General features: G+C 47.5%; 1 non-coding gene across 1 annotated transcript; it reads right to left on the minus strand.

Moving 5' to 3' along the window:
* Positions 1-2,779: 2,779 nt before the first annotated feature.
* TRNAV-UAC (transfer RNA valine (anticodon UAC)) lies at positions 2,780-2,852 on the minus strand. The gene has a single exon. It is a non-coding gene; the product is annotated as a tRNA-Val (tRNA).
* Positions 2,853-7,403: the final 4,551 nt, after the last annotated feature.

Raw genomic sequence — 7,403 nt, forward strand, 5'->3', positions numbered from 1 at the left:
AAGGGAGAAGCAGGCGGCGTCCCCCCCGACTATGCGGGATTGCGCCTAGCTATGGTAATGGATGGATGGATAGACGGGTGCCAGGAGAAGCGGGCGAGCGGACAGCACCCTGATCAGATGGAGCCGTGGGGAAAGATGGTGGGTGGATGATGGATGGACACCCCCCGCTCCCCCCGGCATGAGCGCCGGGAGAAGCGGGCGGCCCCCACAGCTCTGGCAGGCACACTAGGATGAAAGGGAGAAGCGGGCGGCAGCTAAGGTAATGGACGGACGCCCCCCTCCCCCCCGTCATGAGCGCCGGCCCCCACATTAGGATGAAAGGAAGAAGCGGGCGGCGGCTAAGGTAATGGACGGACGCCCCCCTCCTCCCCGGCATGAGCGCCGGGAGAAGCGGGCAGGCAGCACCCTGACCAAATGAAGCCGAGGGGAAGGAGAGTGGGTGGAGGATGGATGGATGGATGCCCCCCCGCCCCCCGGCATAAGCGCCGGGTGAAGCGGGCGGGCAGCCCCCTCGTGGAGCTGTGTGAGGAGAGGAGCAGGCGGCTGGCTGAACATCCCCCACCCTGAACACCCGGAGAAGCGGGCGGGCGGCTCCCACATGGAGCAAGCTGGTAAGGGGAGAGAGGAGCTGGCTGGCAAGCGGCTCCCTCATGGAGCTGGATTTACATGGGGAAAGGAGTCAGCAGGCGGGCAGCTGATCACCCCCGAACCCCCCGCTGGAACACCATGAGAAGCGGGGACCCGTGAATGTGGGTGCCGAGGGGAGACCAGGTGGGTGGGCAGGCGAACTCCCCGGTGGAGCACCGAGAGAGGCACTGCCACCATGTTGCAGTCGACCGTGGCTTAGCAAGGACCCGGAAGTGACATGTAAGCCCCACCCCTTCTGAACCCAGAAACGCCGACAAGCCCTGGCCTGACAGAGGAGGAGGCGTAAATAGCCCTCTCAGACTCCTCCCACAAATACAGGCTAGCCTTTACACTTGTTGTAGGTGGCTTTATGCTGTTTTAACTGCTTGCTGACTGCCTTACTTAGAAATACTACAGCAAATCGGCATCGCCGTGCTGGATCAGGTAGCTGACATGTGATGCAGCACTTCTGGGTAGGGGGCGCTCACATGTGCTCCCGCCACCCTGGCTATGCTGTGATTAGTCACAGCACAAGCTGATCAGTGGGCGCTGGCCAATGATTGACCACCAGCACCCACTGATCGGCTCCAAAATTCAGAGATGGGAGCTCTGTGATGTAAACAACACAGAGCTCTGAATAGTGACAGGTGAGCTTGTTGTTTTTTTATTCCCTGTAAAGCAGGGAAAAACAGCAAGCTTTAGTAGTAAAAAGCACCACATAACAAACACATTACATATTGTTATGCACTGATCACTGTATTAGTGTCACCATTGATGCCGGTGTCAGTTAGTCAGTTAGTGTACCCCCCAGCCAGTGTCAGCTAGTGTCAGACTGCCCGCCATACTATCACAGCCCCACTATAAGTCGCTGATAACTACCATTACTAGTATAAAAATAAAAATTCCAGTATCTATACCAGATGCTATAACTTTCACGCAAAGCAAATAATATGCACTTATTGGGATTTTTTTTTCTACCATAGACATGTAGCAGAATACATTTTGGCCTAAATTCATGAAAAAATTAGATTTTTAAATGTTTTTTAATGGATTTGTTTTATAGCAAAAAATAAAAATTATTGTTTGTTTTTTATTTTGAAAATTGTATTTCTTTGTATATATCGCAAAAAATAAAAAAAAACAGTGGTGATCAAATACCACCAAAAGAAAGCTCTGTTTATGTGAAAACAAATGATATAAATGTAATTTGTGTACAGTGTTGCATGAACGCGCAATTGCCAGTTAAGTTAGCACAGTGCCAAATAGCAAAAAAATGCCCTGGTCATGAAGGGGGTAAAATCTTCTGAAGGGCAAGTGATTAAACATGTGTACAGATGTAAGGCTCTGGGCGCATGATAATGCAAGTACCAGAGTGTACTGGCTAAAGGCTCGTGCACAAGATCAGAAAATCATAAGAAAAATACCGCTTTTGATCGTTAGTACACAGCTTCCGCAAAATTATCCGATGGGACAAGCACAACATTTTTCTTGTACAATACCGGATCGTTTAATCGGTACAGTTTTGTCTGAAAATACATTACAAATACAATACAATACATTACATCACTTCCGGATTTTTATTCTGTCATACGAGAATTTTCATAAGTTTAGTAACCTCTTCATTTTCAATATGAGACTAGCATGTGAAAAAAAAAGACGATCATCAGTCTGATAATCTCATCATGTGTACCAGACATTACAGCTATTGGTGGCTGTTTGTGGCACCAGTGTCTCCCAGGTGGAGAACCATGCCTAAGTTTTTTCTTTCCAGAAAAGCTGCATTGACGTCAGAGGACCACTAGAGGGCACTGCCCCCTATCTGATTGCTGATCAATGGCAGTCTTCCTTTATTAGTAGTTTATTTTTTTTTTAATATATGATCCACAATCATTTAAAAATCACACCAAAAATCTATCCAGGGGAATTCACAAATAAACCAAACAGAGCTGACCAGCATGTCTAGATGGTTCTTTGTGTATGCCTAGCAATGTACAGTCAGACTATATCGACTTATCAATAATGGAAATTATTGCAATACAAATAACAGGAACCACGAGGGATCGGTGACATGGGTGACCCATAAAGTGCAATGAAAAAAATTACAGTCACACAGTCATGAGTAAGAATATATAGGTAGGGAAAAAGTAAAATGTGGTTCCACTGGGGCTCGAACCCAGGACCTTCTGCGTGTAAAGCAGACGTGATAACCACTACACTATGGAACCGCTGTAGTTAGAATAGGGAGAAAACTATGATTATTTGAAAGAGTCTGCTCATGTATACAACATGTTTTTTGAAACATTAGAGGCTTTTCCCTAATATTGTTAACACAAAGTATCTGCTTCTTTCTTGTATTTGTTTATAATTTAAAAAAAAAAAAATTTTATGCAATGGGAACTTTTGGACTTTACTCTTCATACCACTAGGTGGCGCCCATGGATGTCATTGAACTCTTACTACACTAATCTATGGAGCTTCTATATGGAGAGGAATGTGAGGTCTAAGCAGGGTGTTTAACCACTCGCTTACTGGGCACTTAAACCCCCCCTTCCTGTCCAGACCAATTTTCAGCTTTCAGCGCTGTCGCATTTTGAATGACAATTGCGCGGTCATACAACACTGTACTCAAATGACATTTTTTACCACAAATAGAGCTTTCTTTTGGTGGTATTTGATCACCTCTGCGGTTTTTATTTTTTGTTAAAAAAATTAAAAAATACAGAATTTAAAAAAATATATATTTTTTTTTATATTTTGTTATAAAATTTAGCAAATAGGTAATTTTTCTCCTTCATTGATGTACGCTGATGAGGCTGCACTGATGGGCACCGATAGGCTGCACTGATGGGCAATGATGGGCTGCACTGATGGGCACCGATAAGGGGCACTGGTGGGCACTGATAGGTGGCACTGGTGGGCACTGATAGGCGGCACTGGTGGGCACTGAGATGTGACACTGAGAGGTGGCACTGATGGGTGGCACTGAAGGGCGTTGATAGGTGGCACTGGTGGGCACTGATAGCTAGCAGTGATGGGCACTGATGAGTGGCAGTGATGGGCACTGATGGGTGGCAGTGATGGGCACTAATGGGTGGCAATAATGGGCACTGAATGGCACTGGTAGGTTACACTGATAGGCAGCAATGCTAGGTGGCACTGATTAGCACCACTGGTGGGCATTGGTAGGTGGCACTTGTGGGCATTGATAGGTGGCACTCATGGGTATTGATAGGTGGCACTGTTGGGCACTCTATGGGCACTGGCAGGTGGCAATGGCAGGTGGCACTGGCACGGATGATTGGCACAGATGAGGGTACTGATTGGCATCCTCTTCGGGACCTGTGTTCCTTGCACATAAGCCAGTAATCGGCTTTTAAAAAAAAAAAAACGATTACCAAGCTTTTGTTTACACACTTGGTCAGCTGTCATTGGCTGACAGCTGATCACGTGGCAAGGGGCTGATCTCGGTGACTCGGTGATCACAGCATGCTCCCTGCAGGGGGAGCGCGGGGAGCGTGCAAAGAGAAGGATGTCATATGACGGCCTCCCGGAAATTCAGGTCCTTAAGTCCTTAATTCAGAGTCCTTAACCTCTTGGCGTCCACGCTATAGCCGAGTGACGGCCACAGCGTGGACGCCAAGAGGTTAAGGACTCTTCTTTCACATAAACCTTGAATTCTAAAGCAACCTAAGGTCCCATTCACACTTTGCGTAGTGGGAACGAGTGTTCCTGTTCGTGTTTTTTTTTTATACATATTTCCACGTGTCGCACATAGGGAGGAAGCAATGAATTACTTACATTCAGTGATATCAGTTTCTTCACAGTTCCCTCTGAATGGATGGTAGAGTTGCCACCTGTCCTGGATTCACCCGGACAGTCTAGGTTTTGAATCATGTGTCTGAGTTTAAGTGCTGGTTTACACTGGTGCGATGTATGACATCGGATGTGATTCGCACTGCAGTGCAAATCACATGCGATGTCTGTGCGATGCGATTTCAGCCATACAGAAAGTATGGCTGAAAACGCATTGAGTATGGACCAAACTCCCACAGGACCCTTTTTTGGTCCCCAGCAGAATTGGATCGCATGGGCGTTCACACCCATGCGATCCAATTCCTGTCCGAATTTGCAGATCGCACTGCCATATGCAAACTGATTTGGGGTGTCATTAATTTTTAATTCCCAGCAGTTTGCATAGGGCAGTGTGAACTGCCACCAGGAGACATGCGACGTGGGAACCCGCAGTGGATTCTCAGGGTTCCCGCATTGCTGCAGTGTGAACCGAGCCTAAGTCCACCTGAAACCCGGACACATTATTCAGACATGTGGCTCGAAACAAGGTTTGACAGGAGGGGGCACTATCTATGTATGCATTACTATTCTCTTTGGAGTGCCTAAAAGTCCCAGGTCCCAGGTCTGTTACAACCCTATAGTGTAACAGGTGGCGGGATACGGGCAACTGCTCCGATGTCCCCTCCAGCACGGCAGACGTGCCCCATCTAGGTGGCAGGTGGCGAGGTGCGGGCAGCGGCTCCAGTGTCCCCTCCAGCATGGCGGGCGGGCCCCATCTAGCTGCTCCGGTGTCCGCTCCTCCAGTGGCTTCCACCGTGCGTCTCCACTCTTTTCCTCCTAAGTGCTAGGCGTCCAATAGGATCGCCTAACGTTTTGGCCAATCGAGAAACAGGTCTCACGACCCACTTCCTGATTAGCGGGGAGGAGATTTAGTGTGAAAATAGCGAATATTCATTTGCTATCGACACACAACTGGGTGGGCTTCAGGTGCAGTGCTGTGCACCCAGAGCCCACCTTTTGTTTAAGCCTATTAGAGCCTCCGGCTCTAATCACGTGCTTCAAGAAAACACTCCCCCCCCCATTGGAATCCATTGTCCGGCACCCTGTATGTAGATCAGGGGGCCGGATGCATGGATAGGGGGGCGGCGCCCATGCGCCCCTAATGGACAGGTCGCCACTGGTCAAAGTGCTGTATTCATCTATACATGAGTACTTTAGGTGCATATTTTATGCAGGATCATCATAATTACTCTACAATTAAGCCCAATGTGGGTGAAACATGTCAGAGGGATGTGACCGATGGGCTGGGATCTGAGCTGTAGACAGTTTTTCATTCACCTTACATTGGAGTTTAACCACTTCAGCCCCAGAAGATTTTCCCCCCTTTCTGTCCAGAGCATTTTTTGCGATTCGGCACTGTGTCGCTTTAGCTGACGATTGTGCGGTCATGCGAAGTTGTATCCAAACAAAATTGTTTTCTTTCCCACAAATAGAGCCTTCTTTTGGTGGTATTTGATCGCCTCTGCAGTTCTTATTTTTTGCGCTAAAAACAAAAAAAGAGCAACAATTTTGAATAAAAAGCAATATTTTTTTACTTTTTGCTATAATAAATATCCCCCAAAACATATATAAAAAAATGTATTTCTTTCTCAGTTTAGGCCGATATGTATTCTTCTATATTTTTGGTAAAAAAAAATCGCAATAAGCGTATATTGATTGGTTTGCGCAAAAGTTATAGCGTCTACAAAATAGGGGATGGCATTTTTATTATTATTTTTTTTTTTATTAGTAATGGAGGCGATCTGCGATTTTTATTGTGAATGCGACATTATGGCGGACACATCGGACACTTTTGACACTATTTTGGGACCATTGTCATTTATACAGTGATCAGTGCTATAAAAATGCACTGATTACTGTGTAAATGACACTGGCAGGGAAGGGGTTAAACACTAGGGGGCAATCAAGGGGTTAAGTGTGTCCTAGGGAGTGATTCTAACTGTGGGGGGGATGGGCTACACATGACATGACAGCGATCACTGCTCCTGATGACAGGGAACAGTGGATCTCTGTCATGTTCCTAGGCAGAACAGGGAAATGCCTTGTTTACATAGGCATCTCTCCGTTCTGCCTCTCCTCACCGCAATCGCTGGCCACCGGCGAACATCGAGTTCCCGGTACCCACGGGCACGTTCCCGCGGCACGCGGCGCGAGCCCGATAGGCGGCAAATTCAAGGGGACGTACAGGTACGCCCATCTGCCTGCCTGTGCCATTCTGCCGACGTACATCTGTGTGCGGTGGTCGGCAAGCGGTTAATATAATGTGCGGCGGTATCTGCATGTTATCTTAAAAATAAGTGCCTATACGGTTTAAAATCCAGTAAGGCACTGTCTCACCCTGCTCTGCACATGCTCAGTTGCTCTCTATTCTCTGCATGCTGCCAAAATTCAGAGCCACTAGAGGCTGATCTTGAAGGTTTACTGTTGCTGAAGGGGGAAGAAGGCAACAGGAATGACACAGGCTGTGCTGAGGGAACACAGATCGGGGGGAGAAAAGAAAAGCAGAAGAGGTGAAAATACAAGCTCTGCTGCCAGGGAGACACAAAAGAGTTAAACCTACAAGGATAGTGTCTTATCTTATCTCCCTGATAGAGGGTTGCCACCTTTTCTTCAAGCCAAACTCCAACACTTTAGCTGCCTGGGATACCCTTGGGTGCCCCAAGAAGAGTAATAATGCAGTGCTTATAGTGTGCCGCATCGAACAGTGGGTGTGGCCAAATTTATTTTGCCGACATCATCACTCTGCTCCCCAGTGATGCCGAACGTGCCCCCAGACAGCCGCCCGGAGCTCCCTGATGGCAACAGATTTGTGTGTGAGTATCTTGGGTACTTGGGTTGCCACAGCCCAGTCTGAATAATGGCGGACTAAAACCCGGACACATGATTCAAAACCTGGACTGTCCGGGTGAATCCTGGACAGGTGG

This window comes from Aquarana catesbeiana, linkage group LG02, assembly GCF_042186555.1.
Source record: "Aquarana catesbeiana isolate 2022-GZ linkage group LG02, ASM4218655v1, whole genome shotgun sequence".
NCBI classification, from domain to species: domain Eukaryota; kingdom Metazoa; phylum Chordata; class Amphibia; order Anura; family Ranidae; genus Aquarana; species Aquarana catesbeiana.